General features: G+C 41.2%; 1 protein-coding gene across 1 annotated transcript in view; it reads right to left on the bottom strand.

Annotated features, from left to right (window-relative positions):
* FRYL (FRY like transcription coactivator) overlaps positions 1 to 15,952 on the bottom strand; it is a 266,156-nt gene extending 250,204 nt beyond the window's left edge. The window contains exon 1 of the mRNA XM_042936433.1: positions 15,876 to 15,952. The gene's annotated coding sequence lies outside the window, so the exon portion shown is untranslated. The remainder of the gene's footprint in view (positions 1 to 15,875) is intronic.
* Between the last annotated feature and the right edge of the window lie 9,076 nt (positions 15,953 to 25,028).

The raw sequence follows: 25,028 nt of genomic DNA, 5'->3' as shown, positions 1-25,028 counted from the left end.
TTTTCTGTTTTCTGATTCATTCGCATGTGACATCCGTCACTCAACACAATACTCCAGGTGTTGTCTGGACGGTACAGAATAAAGTAAGACTAACACCTTTCCTCTTCTGAACCTCCTCCTGTTAAGTCCCGACTAGGAATCTATGCAGGCTTTCTCGTAGTCCCATTACATTTTATATCCAGATGGAGTTTATTACAGTAATTAAAATACCTAAGTTGTTTGTATTCAACCACATCTCCCTCACTCCTATAATTATGCAGATGTTTTCTCAACTCATATACAGGACTTCATATCAAACTCCTTTAAGTTATCATGGTAGCCTTGGCCCACCATTTCAGTCAGAAATATTTTTTAAAGTTACCCCTAAAAAATACATTTCATCCAAAAATGTGATAAGCGTAGTATCAATGTTTTTATTCACATTACAAAAATATGGACAGCAGCCTTCAGCAATAGGAATTTTTCTCCAGTTGTCACGAATTCCCTTTCACTAATTTTTATTTATTTTTTTATCTTTATTTTTGAGAGAGAGCGAGAGAGCGAGAGTGCGAGCGGGGGAGGAACAGAGACAGAGGGAGACACAGAATCCGAAGCAGGCTCCAGGTTCTGAGCGGTCAGCACGGAGCCCGACGCGGGGTTCGAACCCACGAACCGCGAGATCATGACCTGAGCTGAAGTCGGACACTCAACCGACTAAGCCACCGAGGTGCCCCCACTATTACTAATTTTTAGAGTTGCTACTCAACCACTCATATTTCCACCTGATTTTATGGTCACCCAGCCCACACTCCTCCACTTGTCAACAGAGAAAGGTTGCAGAATGCCTGTCTGAAATTCACTGATACTGCATTCTCTGCATTCTCCTGACCCTCGGCCTAATAATCCTACCTAAAAAGAAGTATGGTTTGGGGCACCTGGGTGGCTCAGTCACTTACGGGTCCCAATCTTGGTTTTGGCTCAGGTCATGAGCTCACGGTTTGTTCTGAGCTGGAGCCCCGCATCGGGCTCTCTGCTGTCAGCACAGAGCCCGCTTTGGATCCTCTGTCTCCCTCTCTCTCCTCCCCTTCCACGTGTGCACTCTTTCTCTCAAAAATAAACAAACACTAAAAAAAAAAAAAAAAAACAGGGGCGCCTGGGTGGCTCAGTCGGTTGAGCATCCGACTTCAGCTCAGGTCATGATCTCACGGTTCGTGAGTTCCAGCCCCGAGTCGGGCTCTGGGCTGATGGCTCAGAGCCCGGAGCCTGCTTCCCATCCTGTGTCTCCCTCTCTTTCTGCCCCTCCCCCATTCATGCTTTGTCTCTCTCTGTCTCAAAAATAAATAAACATCAAAAAAAAAAAATTAAAAAAACAACTAAGGTTTGTCTAACATAATTGTCTCTAGTGAGCCCATGTAATACTTTCCTTTAAAAATATAATCACAGTCAATGTTTTTAGTACATAAAACACAATGAACTCAGATTAAGTCATACTACATTTCAAATCTTATTTGGAGTTTTATATAGCAACATCAAACTTAATACAAAGAAAAAGCAGTATGTATCTCGTGTTCTACTTGAGATTATCAAGACAAATGTGTCGTCAATTTATTGTAATTTAGGTTTATACATCTTTTAAATTCTACAAGAGTCTCTCCTCAACCAGAAAAATTCAATAGGAAAAAAAACATTTTCCACCAATCCAAAGCAAAATGAGATTTTAAGAACTGTTGTGTTTCTAGTAATACAGATTATTTTATTGAAACCAGTTTTCCTAATTCCTTTAAGAGCATATTCCTCACTCAAAAATCTCTTTTATGAAGCCTTCTTAGGTTGTTCAGGTCTAAAACAGCCTCCCCTACTCTGCCCTCTCACACCTACTTACTATCCTTACCACTCACTTTAACATCTGATGTTTGGTATTTACTGCTTGTTAACAGTTGGCTAATTTACCTATTGTCCACAACAGGCTCCTGCAGAGAAGAGACGCTCATTCATTTCTAACCTCATCACCACAACATAGTATAATGCTTATGAAAAGGTAAGCACTCAAGTTCTTATATTAACTTATATCGCATATAATAGTTAGAAACCTATCCAGAATTGAAATCAAAGAGGAAATTATCTGATAAATGTGAAGACGTTTCAGAGTATTGTGGTCCTTTGGGGTGACTGCAGTGTGGTAACTAAGGGAAAGCAGCGTCAAACAGAAGGTTCTCCGAGATGAGAGAGCTCCGTGCATATTTCCAGGTAGCAGGCAAGGAGGCAGGAAAAAATGAAGACACAGGAGGTGACGGAAAATATGGAAGAGATGAGATTGTGGGGCTCAGTAAAAAGAAGATAAAGGACATTTTTCCTTCTGAAAAAGGAAAGCTAGCTTACACAGATACATTGAACCAGACAAGGGTTAACTTCAATAGGTGATTTTTAAGAGAGGAAGACCATGTTTATTTAGCTAATATTTATCAAGCAAGCACCATGTCAGTTTCCTGTAGTGCAATCAATTGCTGCAGTGACAAATTATCACAAACTCAGTGGCTTACAATTCATTATCTTACAGTTCTGGAAGTCAGAAGTCCAAAACAGGTCTCACTGGACTAGAGCCAAAGTGTCGGCAGAGCTGGGTTCCTTTCTGGAAACGCTAAGGATAATCCATTTTCTTGCCTTTACCAGTTTATAGACGCTGCCCACATTCCTCAGCTCCCAGGCCCCTTTTATCTTCAAAGCCTCGGTGGACGTTTGGTTCCTTCTCATGATGCTATCTCTCTGGTCCTGACTCTTCTGCATCCTGCTTCTCTTAAAGACCCTTGCGATTACATTAGGCTCACCAGATAACCCAGAGTACTCCCTTTCAAAATTAGCTGATTAGCAACCTTAATTCCACCTGAAGCCTAAATCCCCTTCAGCTGTGTGATACAACGTCCTCAGTTCCGGAGATTAAGATGTGGAGGGAGGCCGTTATACTGCCTGCCACAAGCACTATGCTGAGTGCTTTGTTTGTATCTTTTAATTTAATCCCCACAACAACTCTATTTTACACGTGAGGAATCTGAGGCCACCCCACTTTCAGACTTGACAATGACTCATAAGAGATACTACTATAATAATATTCACTACTGGTGTAACTGAACCAGTAGAATCAGGATCCAGATAACACAGCCTCCACTGGTCTGTCCCAAAGCCCTCACTACCCTCTCTCTACGTGTGTGTGTGTGTGTGTGTGTGTGTGTGTGTGTGTCAGGGTGAAGGGAAAAAGGCTTCTCCTTCTCCCATCAACCAAAACCATATCCTCTTTCATCGTGTGAAATCTCTGTGCATGATTTTGTAAATCTCTCCACACCATGCTGCATTCCACTTAGGCTTTGGTGTATGCGATGAGGTCATATGGTAGTATGTTAAGAAATAAGGCAACACTGGGTGTTATAGGAAAGCGATGAATCACTAAATTCTATTCCTGAAAAAAATAGATTTTGATTTAAAAAAAGAAGTAAGGCTAAAATTATTTCATTTGTAGATTCCTTCCTAAATGGTATAATTTTAGGTTCCAGATTTGAACATATAAATTATTTTTATAACTATTTCCAGTATTCAGATATATCCCCCAAGGTATAATATATTGGATTAGAGATTATCAACATTTTAATATGTCTCGACACACATAACCCATTATTTTTCAGGATCCCATCAACCATACATATAGGAAAGTTTCCTTTTTGAAAAAAAATGATTGCAATATAATTGACTTCCAGGTATCTCTCCTCATTTAGTAATGAACTCTTATGTTGTTCCATCGCTCTCCCTAAACACTTGGGTAACAATAATTTTCTTTCCATGTCCTAAAAAAAGGCTCCAGGCATAGGATGGAGATCAGGGAAATGGTCTGTGATTGACAGCAAAAGCCTTGATGTTACATGGTTGGCAAATGACTTGATTGAACTTTCGTCTCTAGAGCAGCCATTGTTTTTAATGTTTATTTATTTTTGAGAGAGACAGACAGACTTCGAGCAGGGCAGTGGCAGACAGAGAGGGAGACATACAATCCAAAGCAGGCTCCAGGCTCTGAGCTGTCAGCACAGAGCCTGACATGGGGCTCGAACTCATGAACTGTGAGATCATGACCTGAGCCAAAGTCGGATGCTTAACCAACTGAGCCACCCAGGTGCCCTGAGCAGCCATGTTTTTAAAAGATTTATTTATTTTTGGGAGAAAAAGCGCAAGCGGGGAAGGGGCAGAAACAGAGGGGGACAGAAGATCCGAAGCAGGCTCTGCGCTGACAGCAGCAAACTCGATGGGGGGCCGTGAGATCATGACCTGAGCCAAAGTCAGATGCTCAACCTACTGAGCCACTCAGGTGTCCTGAGCAGCCATTTTTAATCTTTTCAGGATCATGGACTCTGCTTTGAAAGCTGATAAACCTATGGACCTCTTCTCACTAGAAAAATGCATATGCACTCACACTCAAAATTTTTCATACAACCTATTTTATTGCATTTTAAATCTACTGCCATCACAGACCATATAAAACTAGTCTTTACAAGGATATCTGTATGTCTCACTTTTGGTTGTGTGCCAAAATTTGCTACACCCAGAAATAAAAACCTAAAGTATGCAATAAAACGAACCAAACTTTAATTATTTTTGACAAATAGATACCAAAGTAGTGATGACTGCTGGCTGTAGAGCCTCTGGCACCAAAACATGGTTCTCAGGGAAAACCCACCTCTTTTACATTATTCCCCAGGGAGGCCTGGGAAAACACGGGTGTCACAAGGCTCAGGTCCCGACAATAAGGAAAATGATGTTAACTGAATTTAATGAGTGTTTCCCAAAATAATAACATTTTATACTTTGTATACTTATAAAAAGGAAAGATGTGCTTTGGTTTGAAGTACGCTCCACACCCAATGTAGGGCTTGAACTCACGACCCCAAGATCAAAAGTCACATGCTCTACTGACTGAGCCAGCCAGGTTCCCCTAGGAAAGACAGGGTTTTAAAATTGGGAAACATTAATATACATGTAAATATTTGAGGAAAAAAGCATACCAGACCTACTAGTTCAAAACGTATTAAGCTCAAAGTGGAGTACCCACACCTGTCAGAGACAGGGTGATGATCATGCCGCTGGGGTGAAAAGAAAATCCTCTAAGACTAAACGTATGTGTTATCTTAAATTTGAAATTGAGCCTTACGAATACTCAGTACGTGAAATCGACACCAGCACGTTCTTCCCTTCCTGCATCAGGCTACCGCAGCCTTGTGGCCTTTATGTGAAGAACGCCAGTTACCACGGATTGCCTCACTCGACCTCCAGTGTACCTCTAGGCACCCTGAAAGGCACCTTTCCTAGGAGTCTGGGGGTAAGCACGGTTGTGGAAGTAAGAGTTCTGTCTACAGCATCACTCCAGCGTCCAGTCTCCAGCTTCCTGGGTGGCAAGAAGCAGAGTGGCAGGAGCCACAGAGCGGAAGCTTTTTGATCTGACTTCCCAGTCCTGAGCCGATGCGCTCCGTCTGTCCCGCAGTTTCCAGAGCGGCCACAGAGGTGGCACAAGCTCTGGCTCCCAGTACAGGGACAGGGACGGCGGTGCCTTCTGAGTTCCCCTGAGGGGTCACCTCTGGATTGTCGCCCTAGAGGAGCTGTTAGGCTCTTCTAACAGTTCTGTAAGCATCTTATACCCTTTCAGTAAATCTCGTCTTGTTTCAAATACTCAGAAGAGTTTTGTTTGTGGCACTGACTGCACACACAGTGTTCTAGGAGGTCCAAGTAGGTCAAGGAAAGAAGGCAGGCTCCACACCCTGGAGGGGCTGTTTGTGACGCCCTCACTGGTTTGTTCACTTTCAGCAAACTGCCACATCCTGCAGCTTCCTTGGGCCCAATTAAGTACATCTGCAGATCTCATTACAATTATGATCTCACTCACTAATGGGTTTTCAAACAGTTTTGCAAACGAACAAAGTGAAAAAGAGACAGCGAGACAAACCAAAACACAGACTCTCAACTATAGAGAACTGAGGGGGGCAGGAACTAGCATGGGGGAAACAGCTGATGGGGATTAAACGTGCCCTTGCAGTGATGAGCCCTGAGTGATGTATGCAACTGTTGAATCACTATATGTACACCTGAAATGAATAGAATACTGTATGTTAACTATACTAGAATTAAAATTTTTTTTAACTAAAAAAAAAAAATAAAGACTGCCAGAATTGGATACTTAATTAAAGTATCAGTAACAAATAAGAACAGATTTTTGCAAGGGCTCCTGGGGGGCACAGATGACTCTTGACTTCAGCTCACGTCTTTTTTTTTTTTTTTTAATGGTTATTCACTTTTGAGAGAGAGAGTGTGAGCAGGGGAGGGGCAGACAGAAGGAGAGACAGAGGATCCGAAGCAGGCTCTGCACACTGACAGCAGCAAGCCTGACACGGGGCTCGAACTCACGCACCATGAGATCATGACCTGAGCCAAAGTCAGACGCTCAACTGACTGAGCCACCCAGGAGCCCCATATCAGCTCAAGTCTTGATCTCAGAGTTGGGGAACCTACTTAAAAAATTTTTTTTTAATTTAAAAATAAAAAATGAGAGTTTTGCAAAGAAAGGTGGATTAAATATAATAAAGCAAAATACAAGCAAGCAACAAGAAAATGCCAGAACTGACAACTGTGTGTTAACAATACCAGTACTTTATCAAAACTGTAAGGTAAAAGTGATTATCTTGTAAACTGTAAAACTATACAGCTTTCAGAAGAAAACAAAGGAAAAACATCTTTGAGACCTACCACTGGACAAAGAGTCCACAGATGTGACACCAAAAGCACAATTCATAAAAGAAAAAAAAATGATTGAATGCACTACATGAAATTTCTAACTTCTTCACTGTAAGAGACCCTGTTAAGAGGATGAAAAAAAAAAAAAAAATTTTGCCACTCACGTATCTGACAAAGAGCTTATTCTCAAAGCTCAATAATAAAAAACAATCCAAATTGTTCATTAGGGAAACAATTTGCCCACTGGGAAAGACAATTAAAACCACAATGAGGGGGCACCTGGGTGGCTCAGTCGGTTAAGCACCCCGATTCTGGATTTCGGCTCAGGTCATAATCTCTCGGTTTGTGGGTTCAAGCTCCATGTCAGGCTCCACACTGATGAGGCAGAGTCTGCTTGGGATTATCTCTCCCTCTCTCTCTCTCTGTCTCTCCCCCCCCCCTCCAAAAAATATGAATAAAAACTTAAAAAAAATTGTTTTAACCACAATGAGATATCACAACTTTTTAGAATGAGTAACATTTTAAAAATAGAGAAAATACCAAATTCTGACAAGTGTGTGGAGAAACCAGATCTTTCATACGTTGCTGGTGGGAATAGCCACTCTGGAAAATAATCTTATAAAATTCACCATACACTTACAATATGAACCAGCAATTGCACTCTCGGGCATTTATCTCAGAGAAATGAAAGCCTATGTTCACACAAAAACCTATACATGAATGTTTAGAGCAGCTTTATTCGTAACAGCCAAAAACTAGAAAACAAATCATATGTTCTTCAACAGGTGAACAAACTGGGACTATGGCACATCCATACAATGAATACTAAGTACTCAGTAATAAAAAGAAATGAACTACTGATACGTTGGACAACTTGGATGGTTCTCTAAGGCATTGTGCTGAGTGCAAAAGTCAACCTCACAAAGATACATACAGTATGATTCCATTTATGTAACATTCTCAAATGACACAGTTATAGAGAGACAGAACAAATTAGCTGTTGCCAGTAACCAGGGAAGTGGGGGGGGGGGGGGGGGGACTTTGAGATGCATGAGGGAGTTTCTTGCCAGTAATGGACCAGTACTGAATCTTGATTTTAGTGGTCATTAAATGAATCTAGACATGAAACGTTATCTATTGCACAAAACTATACACACACACGTACACCTGAATGAGTGCATTAAAAAAACACGAAAACTGGGGCGCCTGGGTGGCTCAGTTGGTTAAGCATCCGACTTTGGCTCAGAGCATGATCTCGCTGTTTGTGGGTTCGAGCCCCACGTTGGGCTCTGGGCTGACAGCTCAGAGCCTGGAGCCTGTTTCAGATCTGTGTATCCTTCTCTCTCTCTGCCCCTCCCCTGCTCGCACTCTGTCTCCCTCTCTCAAAAATAAATAAACATTAAAAAAATTTTTTTTAATAAAAAAATTTAAAAAAACATGAAAACTGAATATGGCTACTTAACAGTACCGTACCAATGTCAGTTTCCTGATTTAATGTTAGTAACGTCACCTTACGTAAGATATTATAACCAGGAGAGCTGAATGAAGGTTACACAGGACTCCCTGCCTATCTTCACTACTTCCCATGAGTCTATAATTATTTCAAAATAAAGGGTTTTTTTTAAGTGACGGTCTTCAATCATACTGATTTTTAAGATTACTAATATTCTAAATGTATCGAAAACATAAAAATAATACATTTTAAATTGTTCTACAATGTTTTTCAACGTTATCTCATTCTTGTTAGGGTCTTACAATGTACAATATATGTGGTATGTAGTTTACAGCAAACGGACATACTGAGAATGCAGACACAATTATTTATACTGCTGGGGTGTGACAGGAAAACTGGCAGATCTCTACTAATAGAGGCTACAAAAGTCTAAGATTCTATCTGTCCCTTGAAGGTTTTACTTAGGGAAGCACATACAAGAACAGGAAAAACAATGGACTGAGAATTGAAAAGAACTCTCTTCTATCTAAACTTGCAGTTTAAACAAGTCACAATCTCACTGTCATCTACAAAATGTAAGGGTTGTATCAGATCATTCCCAAAGACATTCCAGTTCTGAAAACACTAACTCCACGAATTCTACAACAGGAAAAAATGAAGCAACCATAAAGAAATATATGACTAAAACTCTAACCAATATTTGCTGAAAGTATACTAAAGTTTCAATATTGCCAGGAATATTAAATACAAGACATAGTCTAAGTTATCATTAACACAAACATCAAAAAGGGCACCTCCAAAGACCATTTTACCTAAAAGAAAATAGATTACCAAAAGATCCAGGTGACATGTAAATATCCAGGTAACAGGCAAAGGTGGCTATTTTGCATGCAGCCTCATGGTTCTTGAAGGCCTCTAATTTCTGCTCTTGGAATTACATTAGGTTCTGAATTGCAACAAACGATATACCATGCATTCAAGCATCCTGATGTACAAGCTTGGGGATCATGATGCGGAGCAAGTAGAATATCAAGACATCTAAGAAAGAATTCTTTTCCTCTTTTCCATCCACTTAACTAATTACTCACCATCCACTTGACTTAGTAAGACAGAATTTTAAGAGGTCTATTATTCAGGGGAAGCTAAACCTCCACAAGGTAATAATCCCATCCTGTTACACAACCCGCTATCCAGAAACATCATCTACCTGAAACAGAGTCCAAAACCAGGGAAGAAGTGAGAGTCATCTAAGCAGTAAAAGCCAACAGAACAAGGTCCTAGCACTAAAGGACCGGCTCCTCTGGCTCCTTATTCAGAACCTTCTATCATTTTTATCCACCATTCAACAAGTGTAGTTGCAGATTCTACTCTTACAGCACACTAAAAATATCAAATTAGAAAGGCAAGGAAAGTACGAGAAGCAGGTATAATGAGAGTAAAGAGATACAGCTAACAGTAAAGCAATAAGCAAATCAATCCCCAACCAGACATGATTTAGAAAGGAACAGTTTCACCAACAAATGAATGAAATACAGTGGTCTGCATGCTGCTGCCTGAGGAAACTAATGGCTGGAGGTTCTTCTGCAAATAAATCATTATGTGCTCATGGGCGCCCAAGACACGTGAAACACGGAACCACTAAAGTGGTGTTTTTTGGGGGCGCCTGGGTGGCTCAGTTGGTTGGGTGTCCGACTTCGGCTCAGGTCATGATCTCACAGTTTGTGAGTTCGAGCCCCGCGTCAGGCTCTTGCTGACAGCTCAGAGCCTGGAGCCTGCTTCAGATTCTGTGTCTCCCTCTCTCTCTGCCCCTCCCCTGCTCGTGCTCTGTTTCTGTCTCAAAAATAAATAAAAACATTAAAAAAAATAAAAATAAAGTGTTTTTTTAACCAGTATTATAGACAGCATAATCCATCTTAAATTTTTAAATGAAGAAACAAAACTGAAAATTGTATTTAAATTATCCATATTCTAGCATTCTTTAATATTGGAACTAAATTACATCACATCTGAATTTTACCATGAAATAGAGATATAACAAAACTCAAAACAGAACAAAACAAGGAATCCTGAGTTGAAATATTACGTTAAAATCCATTCAGGCAACAGATCATACGTGTGAATACTTTATGACCTAAAAAGTGAGGCTGCATTACAGTGAGTGAACAAACTAATATCCCTTTCTCATCAACTCCGACACCCTTTAATAAATAAAACGATCAAAACACAACACTTCAACCTCTCTCAAGTATGGATGCTCTGAAATAGAGGTGTATCTTACAATTGCTGTCACCCAACAACAGGATGTAGTTGGTGAAAATTTTATCTCCTAGAAACATCAAGAAAGCAGCAGCATCAAAGTGTCTTAGGTCTGATCAAAAATGGCCACTCAAAATAATCTTTAAAAGACAGGGGCTCATGGGTAGCTCAGCCGGTTAAGGTCCGACTTTAGCTCAGATCACGATCTCAGTTTGTGAGTTCAAGCCCTGCGTGGGACTCTATGCTGACAGCTCAGAACCTGGAGTCTGCTTCGGATTCTTCGTCTCCCTCTCTCTCTCTGCCCCTCCCCTGCTCCTCGCTCGCGTGCTCTCCCTCTGTCTCTCAAACATAAACATTAAAAAAATTTTTTTAATAAAAAAAATTCTAGAGCTCATAGATTTATTTATTTTAACAGTCTCCATGGCCCCCAGCACCCTGCGGAAGACCAGATTTGTTTGCTAGCATACTTTGGCAGAAGCTATGCAGAAAAATAAACAAGAGTGAATAATAAATTCACCTGGGTGTGCCCTTTGTTTACACTAGTTTTAATCCTCAGGTACCACTCTGCCTATTTAAGGATCCTACACAGAGAAGCTCACAATTTTGGTAGAAATAGACTTAATTTTATCTTCAGTGCTAGGCAAGTACACAGAGTAGGTGCAAGTCTCAATAAAAATCTGCTGAATGAATGGCGATTTCTCAGTTGATTAGGCCAACTGACTGCTTACAGCTGGGTTTTCTATTAAGGAACCTTTGGAAAACCATTTTCCCCGTAGGCTAGCTTAAAGAATCACCTAAGACAACAGAATCTTATCACCCAATTCATCAGCCCAAATTGTAGCTCCTTTTTTTTTTTTTAAGTTATTTATTTATTGTGGGGGGAGGGCAGAGAGACAGAGAGGGAGAGAATCCCAAGCAGGCTCTGCTCTGTCAGCACAGAGCCGGATGTGGGACCCGAACCCACAAACCATGAGATCACGACCTGATCCGAAATAAAGAGTCAGACCCTTAACCCACTGAGCCACCCAGGTGCCCCTGTAGCTCCCTTTTTATAAGGAGCAACATAAGGTTTGAATACAACCTGTGTATGTGATTTGATAATGAAGAAATGTCTTCCCACATTCCTCCTTGGGCTACTATGAGGAGTGCCTGTTGGCAATCTCAAAGCAATTTTTAATGCTCTCTAGAGATTAAAAGAATCAAGAAATGAGAAGAGATTAAGTTTAGAAGTATGTACTCCAAACATATTTTATTTTATTTAACGTATTTATTCATTTTTTGAGAGACAGAAACAGAACATGAGCGGGGGAGGGGCAGAGAGCAAGGGAGACACAGAATCTGAAGCAAGCTCCAGGCTCCAAGCTGTCAGCACAGAGCCCGACACGGGGCTCGAACCCACCAACCTCGAGATAATGGCCTGGGCCAAAGTTGTCATGACCTGAGCCAAAGTTGGCCGCTTAACCAACTGAGCCACCCAGGCGCCCCTGTACTCCAAAAAGTATTTTTGGGTAAAGGCAGGTAAACTGTTCAGCAACACAGGTTTTGACCAGTTTTTGAAATGTTTTGAACACACACTAGTGGTAGCCCTGTATCTCAAGAAAAAGTAGAAAAAACATAACTGAGCCCAGAGAACTGGGTAATAAGTAAGTGTGTAAGAACTGATTATCTTTCTCCATTCCCAATAAACACAACTTACTAATTAAAACTTTCAAATATGATGGTTTAAGGCAAGTCCTACCAGAAGGTAATAAAAGAAGGGGGAAGAACTCGAAGAATAAACACCAAACCATTACCAGTAGTTATAATGTGATCATGGAAGTGTATGGGGGGCATTTTTAATTCCCAAACTCTACATTTCTTTTGTATCAATGTTTTACAATAGCATATGTATCACCGTATTGGTGATAAGGGGAATATGGTTCTACCTCTAAACACACATACACACTTTCTCCAAATAAAAACAATTTGAACTTCTTTAAAGCTTATGGTTTTTTCGGAATACTGGTGGGATAACAAAAAAATGCTCCAGTATTTTAAGCAACCACTAAAAAGAAAAAAGAAAAAAGAAAAAAGAAAAAAGAGGGAGGACCTCCAACGTTTGTTAATGGTTTTTTACCAAAGTCTACAATCTAATGAAGAAAATACAAACATAACCACACCTAAGTCAGAGCATGGCTTGTGCTGTAAAAGGTTTTATAAGAGCAAGAGGAAAGAGCAATCGCTTACGATTAGGAGAACAGAAGAAGAGCGTGCAGACAAGGTGACATTTGAGCTGGGTTAGATGGATGATCCCTCTAGCGAGGTAACAACAGTTGAAATTCAGAGCACATGCTCTGCCCCAAAAAAATATTTTACAGATAAAAATAGTTCAAGTAGAGAACATACACCCAGCCAACCCCCAAACATATTTTATCTTTTAAAATTTCTTTAAAACTATAAAACCTGCTGTATAAAGCAATGAAAATTTTCCCATCTCACCTAGATTTCTCCTATACCACTATTCCTTTACCATTTGGGCACGAGTCCTATGTCGCGGTCACTTTGCACCTGTTACTGTGCTGAGATATACACTGTCTTTTTCCTATGGATAATAATTTTGCATCTTCCCATTAACCTGTATACCTTTGAGAGCAATGACTGTCATCCATTTCTACTTCATCTTTCCATAATATTCCTTAAATAAATGGATACTCAACAGATATCACTGACAAGTTAAACCTAGTTCTAATAATTGTGACAATTAGCTATCACTATCACAAAAGACGTCCGTGGAACAGGTATTGTAAACAATTAAATCACATTTTTTGTACAAAGAACTAAAAGCATCCTAGATGCTTCCCCTAGACACTGAACTAATTGCTGTGCTTTGGTATAACTTGTTCACAAAGGTGCTTATTAAAAAAAAAAAAAAAAAAAAAATTAAGTCTCTGAAGCAGCCTTTACAGAACATTATCTCTTTGTCACAAAGTCCTAAGACAACACATTTATTGTGACACAGTGAATTTGCACAGAAATGAAGGACAGTCCTAGTTCCCAAGGATCTCAAGGGACAGTTCACAAACTCAAGAAATATCTTGGCACTGTGTATATGGAAGACAATGTGTCTAAAACAATACGAAAAGCACACAGGAAAAATGTTTTCCAAGAAGCATAGCCTAGGTATTTCAAAGATAATTCTTTCTGAAAGTTCAGATTCTCTCCTCTATTGTTTAAGCTGGAAGTAAACTAAGAAATTTGGAAACTTGTTTTAATCTTCTACTTACTACATTATGAGATGGAAAGGAAGATTATGGCTGCAAGCTTGACATCATTATCACAGAAGAGGATCAAAGGGGAAGGAGGAGAGGAATATAGGTGTAACAATGCTAGATACTATCAAGATTACTACAAAAGAACATGTTTTTTTGTGTGTCTGCACTTCCTAAATTCTGTGGGAAGAATAAAGTACTTCTCAAACATTATTATCTGAAATTGGCTTTCAGTTTCCCGAGTATAATTTCTCCTTTCTTGTTATTGCCAAGACTGTGAAATAATGCTCCACACCAGTCAGAAAGTTACTAGACAGTGAGTTCATCAAGGAACACTTTGGGAAGTTGTTAGTACTGCATTAAAAAAAAAAAAAAAAAAAAAAAAAAATCACTGGGCCAGGCGTTCCAACAAAATTCACTCTTCCAGAGAAGCAATTTTTACAAAATAACTCAGAATGGAAGAAAAGACGGGATGGCATGCTATTTTTGATAGAGTAGCAAAAAAAAAAAAAAAAAAGACTACAGAATAACACACCCACTGCTACTTTGTTTATAGGCTTGTAACTTGCACATGCAAGTTCTCTACAAAAGTATTGCTCAAGAAGAAACTGTCAAAAATGAATGCTTATGAAAACATTTCTTTTCTAAATAAGGTCTCTAACAAGGGATGTGCTGTTTCTAAATGATTTCTTTAGCAAGTATTGACAAGTATAGCACAGCAATAATGCTCAGGATGGAAAAAAAATCTTATACTTGTTTTATCAATAGTAAAAGTTGCTCTTACTAATTATACGGCATAGGAGTTCTGTAGAAGAAATTAACTGTATGGTTGATACCTGCTAGTCAGAACACTACAAAACCAACTTCATTTCTTTACAAAAAGTTTTTTTTTTTTTTTTCCTAATCTTATAGACCCTAGCAACCTAATGGTTGGTTTTGTTATGTGGGTTGTTCTTCCCCCCTTCCAAAAGAACCTCCGCCAGTAAATCGAGGTAACTTTCCTCAGTTCAAAGGTTAAGGCAAATTCAGTTCTACGTAGACCTGTTACCCCTCATCAACATAGCTCCCTTTTTTCCCCCTATTATCTTGGCCTGAGAAGAAGTTAATGCTCCCGTATAACTGCCAGTCCAAGAGAGAAGTGATTTTCGGTGCCGGGGAACGAAACTGGGATAGGAGGAAAAAACGACGGCAATCAAGAACCATCTCGCCCTAGAAATCATCCTCTCCAGAAAGGAGAATAGAGTCGCTGACCAAAGAACCTGCTGCCCGGAAGGCACAACTTCCATCCCCCGCCAAAGAAAAGTTGCAAGGAAGAGCTCGTCGCCCAGGCAGCCCGCGCGGGTGCGGACACCGAGAGCAGCAGAGAAGCTCATCAGGCCCGGGCGGCGCGCGAGCCGGGGCTGCGGCGTCCGTGGGGCCGACTCCGGCTCCGGCAGGCTGCGGGTCTGGGGGTGCGACCGCGAGCAGTGGGCGGAGAAACGAGAGCAGAGGAAAAGAGGGACAATGCTGGGCCGGGCGGGCGACTCCGCGCGCTCCAAGGGTCCGCAGCGCCTCTTCCCGCCCGGGGCCGCCAGCTGCCGCGCCAAGTTTGCTCCTCAGCTCTCCCTTCACGGCCGGGGCGGCGAAGCCGTAGCTGCCGGCCTCCCTCCGCCTGGCCGCCGCCGCCTTCCTCCCCGCGGGGCGGCTCCCGCGAGTCGGCGAGCCGGCGGCGCGCGCGAGGAGAGCCGCGCGCGCGAAGGGGAGCCGGGCGCGCGAGGGAAACGGGGCGCGAGAGGGAAGGCGGGCGCGCGAGGGGCAGGGGGCGCGCGAGGGGAGGCGGGCGCGCCAGGGGCAGGGGGCGCGCGAGGAAGAGGCGCGCGCGACGGGAGCCGGGCGCGCGGGGGAGCCAGGCGCGCGGCGCTCCCCGAGGACCCGCTGCCGCTCCGGCGGGTTTTCGGTTGAGGCGGGGGCTGCGCCGCCGTTTACCGTCCGTTATGAGTCTTTGCCGGGGCGCCGCAGCCTGCCAGCCATCCTGGCCCGCCTCCCCCTCGGCTCTCATCAGGAAGGGCAGCCGGGCGAGGGCCGGCGACCTCGTCTCCTGCCAGGGCTACGGCCGCCGGGCGGTGGGCATCCCGGCGCCTGCCCCTGGGGCTGGAAGAGAAAGTGAAATGAAGCGTCTTTCCCCAGGCGACACCTACCCGTCCCCAGTCCAAGTGCAGCTGCCTCGCTCCTCGGGCGCCGCCGGTCCCCGCCCTCGGGCCCCGGGCTCCGTTCTCTTGACAATGGCGCGTCCCCTTTAAGGAATAATCCGATCGGAACCGATCTGTGGTTAAACCTCCGACTCTGATTTTAACCGGATTTCTCTCTCTCTCCCCCTGAGCCCGACGGACGCCCGGCGGTGCTGCGAGCTCTTCCCACCCCTTCTCCGCCCCGCCTACTCCCTCGCCTCCCTGATTGGCGAGAAACACTACAACAGGAACAGCAATCCTCGCACTCCACTGGCCAGCCCAGCCGCCGCTCAGACTGGCTCCCGCCCCCACCCCGCCCCTTTTCCCGGGTTGGTCCTACGTCTAATCACTCTCTGTCTTCTACTCGATCGTTGCTTTGGAGAACTGGCAGTCAAGGCTCACCCTCCCGCCTCCGGAAAGCGAACTTTATTTTTATTGGTAAAAGGACATCTTCCTGTGCACCTGATTGGGCAAGGAAGGAGTTAGTCTGCACGCCCCTTGCCCAGTCTCGCTCTCTCTTTACGGGTTTGAGAAATACAGCCGCAAAGTCCTCCCTACTTTGCCTTCTAAGCGCCTTTCCCTTTAAATGGTGGTAGGGGTCGTGGACAGACCCACAGCCTGTATTGGGGAAAGCGAGAAAGGGAGACGAGAAACATTCAAAATCTTCTCGAGTAATCTATCCTGAGCTGGGATCCTGCTGATCCTCAGAGTCCTGTGGTCTAGTGAACGGAGTGGTGAGAATGAGTTAGAATACCTGAACTTCTGGTACTAACTCCTCCGGAGCTTCACTCAAGTTTTCATTCACTGCCCACTCTACTTTCACCGTCGATTCTACTGGCATTTCGCTACCCCGAAGAGCTTTCGTAAAGATATCTGCAAACCTGGAGGTGTCGTTATCTCACAATCGTTCATTTAAACAAACTAAATCACTTGCATTAAAAGTTCCGCTTCATTCACGTCCTCTGTGTTGTCTCGGCGTTTGCCACGAAAGCGAAGGTGCTCTTCTGAAAAGACTACACCATAGATGGTTCCTCTCCCGCCAGCTTCAAAAGTTGAAGGCGTCCGCGCCCCCCTTCCCCCCGCCCCCGCCCTTGCTAGAACTAACACAGGGAGAGCCCAGGTTGACCGAAGCGGGCACCAGAAGGCTATTCCTTGAGGGATAAGGAGTCTGGCACCGGAAGGTAGACCCTGCAGCAAGACCTCACCCAGGAGAGGAGAAATTCTACGACAGCCTAAGGGGTTATGATAATGTCCCCAGTTTCCCACCAGAGCTGTAAGAACCGAACGAGTTGTAACTACTAAAACTGGGTACAGTTAGTGCTTTGGTACCCATCTAAGAATGTGAGGGGGAAACGGTTAAGGGTCCTGGCCTCTTTGCCAATGAACTTTGAGAGCCTTTGGACCTCAGGATATTTATTTAGTGCATTTGCAGTGGTAGCCCAGTGGTGCCTAGAAAATGGCAGCACTCAGCAGTACCCTGGAAAGGGAGTTTAGTGCCAGAAAGGGGGAAATAAACATTGGTGATCCAAAGGACTTTAATGTGACTTCAGCTCAAAAATCTTACATACCCATAAATATCGGAGAGTCAGAAAAGGGAAAACGCCTTAGGTAATTTAGGTGTTTCTAGTAGGGGCAAGAGACATATGGCCTTCATAGATGCTTCTATAAAACTCTTCTTAAGTGCCTATAACTAAATCCCTGTTTTCAGCCTATTCCATTTTGGTTTTTGGTGGTTAGGGTTTTTTTGTTGTTTGTTTGTTTGTTTGTTTGTTTGTTTGTTTTACCGTAGTCAAGGTAAAGTAATACCAGTTTTCTCTTGATTTACTACTGTCAAGTTTTGAGATTGCTTCTGGGTTCTGATATTCTATTAGAATATAAGTAGACTAAGAATATTCTATACTCTAGTATCTAGTATGATCTTCTGGAAATAAAAACATCTAGTATATCAGATGTGTACACAGTAGTAGGTTTTGTTCAAGATCTAGGTGATATTTTCAAGTTCTTTGTAAAACATCTGTTTTATGATGTCCAGATTGTTCTATTACACTGGCATTTGAGCTCATAATTCCAGAAGCCCATCTGTAGTAACCTCTAAATTCGATTCCCTACACTTAACCAACCATGCTGAGATCATCACCTGACAAACATAATTTATATTATTTTTTCTATTTTATATTATTATTGTTATTATTTCACACTTGCCCACAATAAGATTGTTTATCACTTTTTAGCTCATACATCGAAACTCCTACTCCTAATAGCACCATTAGTATTTCACATCAAGGAAAAATTTAGAAAATCTGCAAACCGAGAGTTTCCAATATGCAGGTCATTTGTTCAGTGTTACTAAACGAGTCCCTGAAGTAATTTACTATTTGTACTTTCCCCTTCAGACAGACTTTATCTCCTGGAGAAATTTACAATGTGCACTTTCCCCTTCAGAGGGACTTTATCCCATGCCTTTATTTCTCATCCTTAAGCTAGATCCCCATTCTTTAAAGAGAAAGATTCCCAGAGGTGCCTGGCTGGCTCACTAGGTCAGTAGAGCATGCAACTCTTTATCTTGGGGGTTGTGAGTTTGAGCCCCACACTGGGTGTAGAGATTACATTTAAAAATAAAAAAATAAAATATTCTACCAATGTGCCAATATGACTAAAGCTTTTTAACATCCTTGTATAGAGATCTTTTTAAAACTCTTTTAAAGGGTGAAATACATTATGATGATTTATTCTCCCTGCTTATACACAAAAGTAAACCACGTCAAAGAACTACTAGTGAAGTGCCAATAATTAGTTTTCCTTAGGAAAATTGTTATCATTTATATTGTAAATTCTTTTCAGTTCACTGTACACTTATACAGTAACTATTAGGTGTTAAGTAAAGAATAGAGGGAAAAATGAATATCTCTCCCGGCACTTGGGTGGCTCAGTCGGTTAAGCTTCCAACTTCGGCTCAGGTCATGATCTCGCAGTTCTTGAGTTCCAGCCCCACAAGGGGCTCTGTGCTGACAGCTCAGAGCCTGGCTGCTTTGGATTCGGTGTCTCCCTCTCTCTCTGCCCCTCCCCTGCTTGCACTCTGTCTCTCTCTCCCTCAAAATAAATAAACATTTAAAAAAATGAATATATCTCCACTGTGCAGAGACAGAATCTCCAAAATCTACCCAAAAGTGGCACAACTTTACCCTTCACTTAGCACTTTTGTGGATACCATCTATTAACCAGTGATTTTCTTCAGTAAAATGAAGAAAAATCCAATTCCTAGAAGCTGTCAACAAAAATCTCTTCCCCCAGCCCTTTATAAATATTAACAAGAATGAAGCAAATTAAGAGAAAATAAATTCATGGTAATTTGATTTTATAAAGAAACTTCAAGAAATATTTCATGGGTCTCTACAGAGACCCTATAGAGGAGGCCTATGTCCTCCATCTTTCATAATTTCAACATGTTTCTTTGTAAAATGAGAACTGATATTCATTGAGAATTTCACTGAACAACCTTCAATCATCAGTGAAAGATTTAATTTTGTTCAGTATATTCTATCTATTGAGGCGGGAAGGAGATACTAATACATTTTTAGATTTCTAATTCTTTCCTGCTTAAAATCCTTCCAAGATTCTCTGGGCTCATACGGAATATAGTCCGAGCATCTCAGCAAAACAGACATCTCCCTTTATAATCCGACTCCAGGCTACCTCTCAGATTTCTTCTCTGGCCACTCCTTCCTTTGACACTTGAAATGACTCCTCTATCAATATCAATGATCCTGTTCTTTCAAGCCTCAATGCCTTTGGGCGCGTGGTTCCCTTTGTGTAGAATAGCCTTCCCTTCCACGCTCTCCTGGAGGAGTCTCAGATATCCATCAAAACCTAACAGAAGCATTGCCTTCTTGGTGAAGACTTTTCGGATTTTACCCCCTTTCCTGACATGATTATTTCTCCACCACATACGTACATCTCAATCCCAAGTGTCAAGTTGAAAACAGGACTTAAATGTTTCTGTCAGCTGGTTAAGCGACCGACTCTTGATTCCAGCTCAGGTCATGATCTCATGGTAGGTTGGAGGCCCAGGTCGGTTTTCACATTCACAGCTTGGAGCTTGCTTGGGATTCTCTTTCAACCTGTCTCCCACCCGCCCCCCACCCCAGACTTGAGGGCATAGGAGCATGTACAATCTCTCTCTCAAAATATGTAAATATATTTTTTAAATATTTCTTTTTTTGTCTCTTGCACTAATCTGATCTGTTCTCCAAGATCAAAGGCCATGCTTATACATCTTTTTATCAGCATCACTTGGGTTGATGCCTGGCCTAACTAAGGCTTTTAATAAATCTATGTCAAATTGAGTTGAAAGAGTAAGGCCAAAACAAAAAGGTTAACTTACAATGTGAAAATCTAATTAACCAGAATACTATTCTAGGAATATTTTTTATAATTTTTTTTGTTTTATTTATTTATTTTGAGAGAGAGAGAAAGTACAAGCAGGAGAGGAGCAGAGAGAGAGGGAGATAGAATCTAAGGCATGCTCTGCACTGGCAACACGGAGCCTGACTTGGGGCTTGAACTCAGGAACTGCAAGATCATGACCTGAGCTGAAACCAAGAGTCAGACACTCAACCAGCTAAGCCACCCAGGAACCCCTAGGAATATTTTAATTACTTAATATTTTATTGTAAATCTGTCTTATCAGTCTAGATCACTGGTTCCCAGACATTATTTCATGGACTGGTAAAAATTGCAAGGAATTTTTGGTAACTAACATGGCCTTAACAAGTTTTGTATTCTGCAAAGTAAAGGCTTAAAAATAAATATAAATAAACCATCTATCTGTTCTTCCCATTATTTCATAAAATAAAAATATTTTAGGGGTGCCTGGGTGGCTCAGTCGGTTAAGTGTCCGACTTCCGCTCAGGTCATGATCTCTCGGTCCGTGGGTTTGAGCCCCGCGTCGGGCTCTGTGCTGACAGCTCAGAGCCTGGAGCCTGTTTCAGATTCTGTGACTCCCTCTTTCTCTGACCCTCCCCTGTTCATGCTCTCTCTCTGTCTCAAAAATAAGTAAGTGTTAAAAAAAAATGAAAAAAATAAAATAAAATAAAAATATTTTAAAAACCAAAATTGGGAAGGTCATAAGGTCAAAATAAACGTTCTTTGAATAAATTAGACATTATAAAGAACTTGCACAAACCTCCAATTGAGACTAGCACACTCATTGCACTTTAAGTTACTCAGTCTGATGCCTCTTTTCATCTATTTTTAAAGAATGGTTTAGTAATTAAAATATTCTTAAGGTTTTTTTCCCCCATGATGTCCATAGGAGGAAAAACTATTTGATTTTCTGTTAATTTTCACTCTACCTGTGAGTAAATGTCATAGGGTCACACTGACTGACTTGCTAGCTTCCTGCCAGAATATTTTAGAGAAACTATTATTTTTTTTTAATTTTTTTTAACATTTATTTATTGTTGAGACAGAGAGAGAGCATGAACAGGGGAGGGTCAGAGAAAGAGGGAGACACAGAATCTGAAACAGGCTCCAGGCTCTGAGCTGTCAGCACAGAGCCCGACGCAGGGCTCGAACCCACAGACCGCGAGATCATGACCTGAGCCAATGTAGGGCGCTCAACCGACCGAGCCACCCAGGCGCCCCAAGAGAAATTATTATTTATGAAAGCCCTTGCAAAATGCTACTTGAATTCATTTCTTCATCTACCATGTCTTATAGAGTTCCCTTACTATTCTTTTGGGAACCTTACCACTTTTTAAAAATCATTGTTTAATCCTTAGAAAGTTCCCCCCTTGTTTGTCAATGAATCAAACAATAGAAATTTAAGTGTTTTTTTAAAAAAATGTTTACCCATATAGTTTCTGAGCTTACAAAAATTTAGGTTAAGTACCTGATAACCATCAATAAATATCATAATGCCTATCCTGTCACAGTTAGATAATGATAATATGAGCCATATTAAAGCACATGGAGAAATGTTTGTGTTATATTAATGCAAATGTATTTATATATGTATATATACTCAAGTATACATAATTATATATAAAGGTGCTTTTTTAAATAGTGCAACCCAATCAGATACAAATTTTTTATGATGGGATAGTTCATAATGGCTAAGCATTGTATAGAAGAAATCTTCTAATGCTATGTATGATAAAGGTCTAGAAATATCACCTTCTAAAACTGGGTCAAGTAATTGATTTTTTTTTTTTTCAGATAATTGCTTATTCAGTGGAATACATGGTTAATGTGTATGGACTCATCTTTTATTAATAAGATATTATATTTATTTTTTCTTCATATTCTGTACCTATTTTAGATAGTTTAGGAGCTTTATATTTTAATATTATTTTATTAATTGAGATGCCTTTATCAATAAGATCTTAACTTTGTCAACAATATTTTACTGGTAATGTGTTAGTATTTTACCATTTTTCTTTTTTTTTTCATCATTACAAAGGGACTTCCACTCTAAACAGACCCATTGTGTGAAAATGTGAACTTAAAGAAGAGATAAATCAAGGATTAAATACTGACTTTATAAGTGGATTACTCTGAAGGAATTTTGAGAATATTTTTCAACTTGGTATTTCCACTCACAAACAGCTTTTCAGAAGTGAAAAGCATGACATAAAGAAAAACACCTATATTCAGTACGATCCCCTTTGTCCATTTCTCAGTAAAAATGTCTGAATTCCACAGCCAAGAGACTATATAGTGGTTACTTTACAGATTATATAGTTTTAATGTTTATTTATTTTTGAAGGAGAGAGCGAGAGACAGAGTGTAAGCAGGGGAAGGGCAGAGAGAGAGGGAGACACAGAATCTGAAGCAGCCTGCAGGCTCTGAACTGTCAGCACAGAGCCCCACGCGGGGTTTGAACTCACAAACTGTGAGATTATGACCTGAACCAATGTCGGACACGTAACTGAGCCACCCAGGTGTCCCACAGATTAGATTTTTAAATTAAATAATTTAAAGGAATGAACACATCATCTGTCCCCGTTAAAATGGTTATCTAGTTAGTACTCTTGTGAAATCACTTTGAAATTGTCTTAAACCTGTAATGCATATTTTAAAGTGTTGCTCTGGTAAGTATGAATTTGTAACTGGTAAGGGAAATAGTCCCTTTTAAAAAAGACAGGAAACACTTTTTAGTCCATTTCCAGTTTGTGAGTTGAAGGGAAGGTGATGGGAAAATGTAGACACTCTATTTAAATTCATTGCTACCGCTTATCAACTCATTATCTCATTTGGGAAAGGAACTCATGAATTATCCAAAGAACTGGGAAATTTGACGACAGACGACAGTTACATGATCATACTACCGGCAAAGGAGTATGCCAGATGACTGATCTCTTTTGGGGGCTTCTGTCTGTTGATCGAGAAACAGAAAAACAAAGGACAAAGGAAAGTCTCTTTAATTAATCCTACCAACTAAGCAAAATAAATAGATCATTTGTTTCAGCAACAGAAGCAAACTGTTAACAATTGAGAAAAGCCATCTGCAGGTGCTTTTGAACACAAGCTGCCCCAGAGTCCAAAATTACTATTGTTTAACACAAGGGTCAGCAAATTTTTTCTGTGAAGGGCCAGATAGTTAAATATTTTTGGTTTTGTGGGCCATCTGGTCTCTTTCACAACTACTCTGTCGCTGTAGCACAAAAGTGGCCATGGAGAATACGTGAATGAACATGCAGGGCCATGTTCCAATAAAAGTTTACTCATGGACACGGAAGTAGAATTTTATTTAATTTTCGTGCGTCAAGCTATATCATTCTTCTTTTGATTTTTTTCAATCATTTAAAATATAAAAACCATTCTTAGCTTGCAGGTCTCAGAGGTAGTGGGTCAGATTTGCCTATGGCTGTAGTACTGACTCCTGGTCTAACATAACTCTAACTCATCAAAAAAAAATTTTTTTTGTTTTTGTTTTTGGTTGAGTACCTAGTATGTGTCACGTACTATGTGTGAGAAGTAAAGATGATTCATTTTGAGAAATATCAAATAAAAGCTGTGCTGTCTAGTTAACAGTAGGTTTACAACCTATTGGAAATATATATGAAACCCCCCTCCCCCATAATGGAGTCCCAAACCCTTGGACACTTCACTTCCTGGTTCTTCTTCCCCTCTCCGATTTGCGGGCTTATTTTTGCGCCGACTTATTTTCATGGGCTTTGCAATGAGCATGCATCAAAGAACAAAGGAGGGACTGAAGGTCTCTGCCTCACCTAAAGAAATATACATTTATTCCAATCAGAGTACTTTTTGCCTTATATGGGCATAGGCTACTTCCGGGTAAGTCTGTAGTCTCTGCAGTCCTCAGCCAATGAGGAATCAGGTGAAGCAATTGCAGGCTAGGAGATAAATTGTCTGCTGTAACTGCCCGAGTGTGCCTGTCCATCAGACACCTGCTCTTGCCTCCATTCACTGTGCTCCGAGTCTCTGCGTCCCTCCTTTGATTGGGTCAGTGGGCTTATTTCTCACACTATGCTAGGTCTGAGGACTCTAGGGGCTGACAAGATGGATGTGGTCTCTGTCCTCATAGAGCTTATGGTATAATAATCGCACAAATATATATAATTAGAAACTGTAATCAATGGCTATGAGGGAAGAGTACAGAATGGTCTAAATCGTGAGTTATAATCTAGACTAGGAGGTCATGGAAGGTTTCCCTAAGGACGTATTCTTTGACAAGGACTGAAAAATGAGTATGCACTGACATGAGGAAGTGGGGGGTAGAGAGGAGAAAAATCTTTCAGGCAGAAGGCACAGCAGGTGCACCACCTTGATGGCACTGAGAAAGGCCCTGTGCCCACAAAATACAAAATGAAGGGAAAAGAGACATGCAGTTAAATTGGAGAAATAAGTAAGAGCAAAAGCAATCAGGGCCTAGTGTTTATTCAAAGCCATAAAAAACCACAACACGGTCGGATTTGCATTTTTAAAAGATCCTTAGCTGTAGTATGGAGAAAAGACTAGAGGAGGGCAACAGTGGTGACTACAGCAGTCAGAGGCTTCTTGACCCTGGACTCGAGGCACTAGAGCCAAATACCACTATTTCACTCATGCCAGGCACTTGTTCTTAATACTTAACATGTATTAATTCATTGAAATTTCACA

Source organism: Panthera leo, chromosome B1 (assembly GCF_018350215.1).
Source record: "Panthera leo isolate Ple1 chromosome B1, P.leo_Ple1_pat1.1, whole genome shotgun sequence".
In the NCBI taxonomy this organism is placed as follows: Eukaryota; Metazoa; Chordata; class Mammalia; order Carnivora; family Felidae; genus Panthera; species Panthera leo.
Note: the sequence above shows the minus strand (reverse complement) of the source record. Positions and strands in the feature narration are given on the sequence as shown.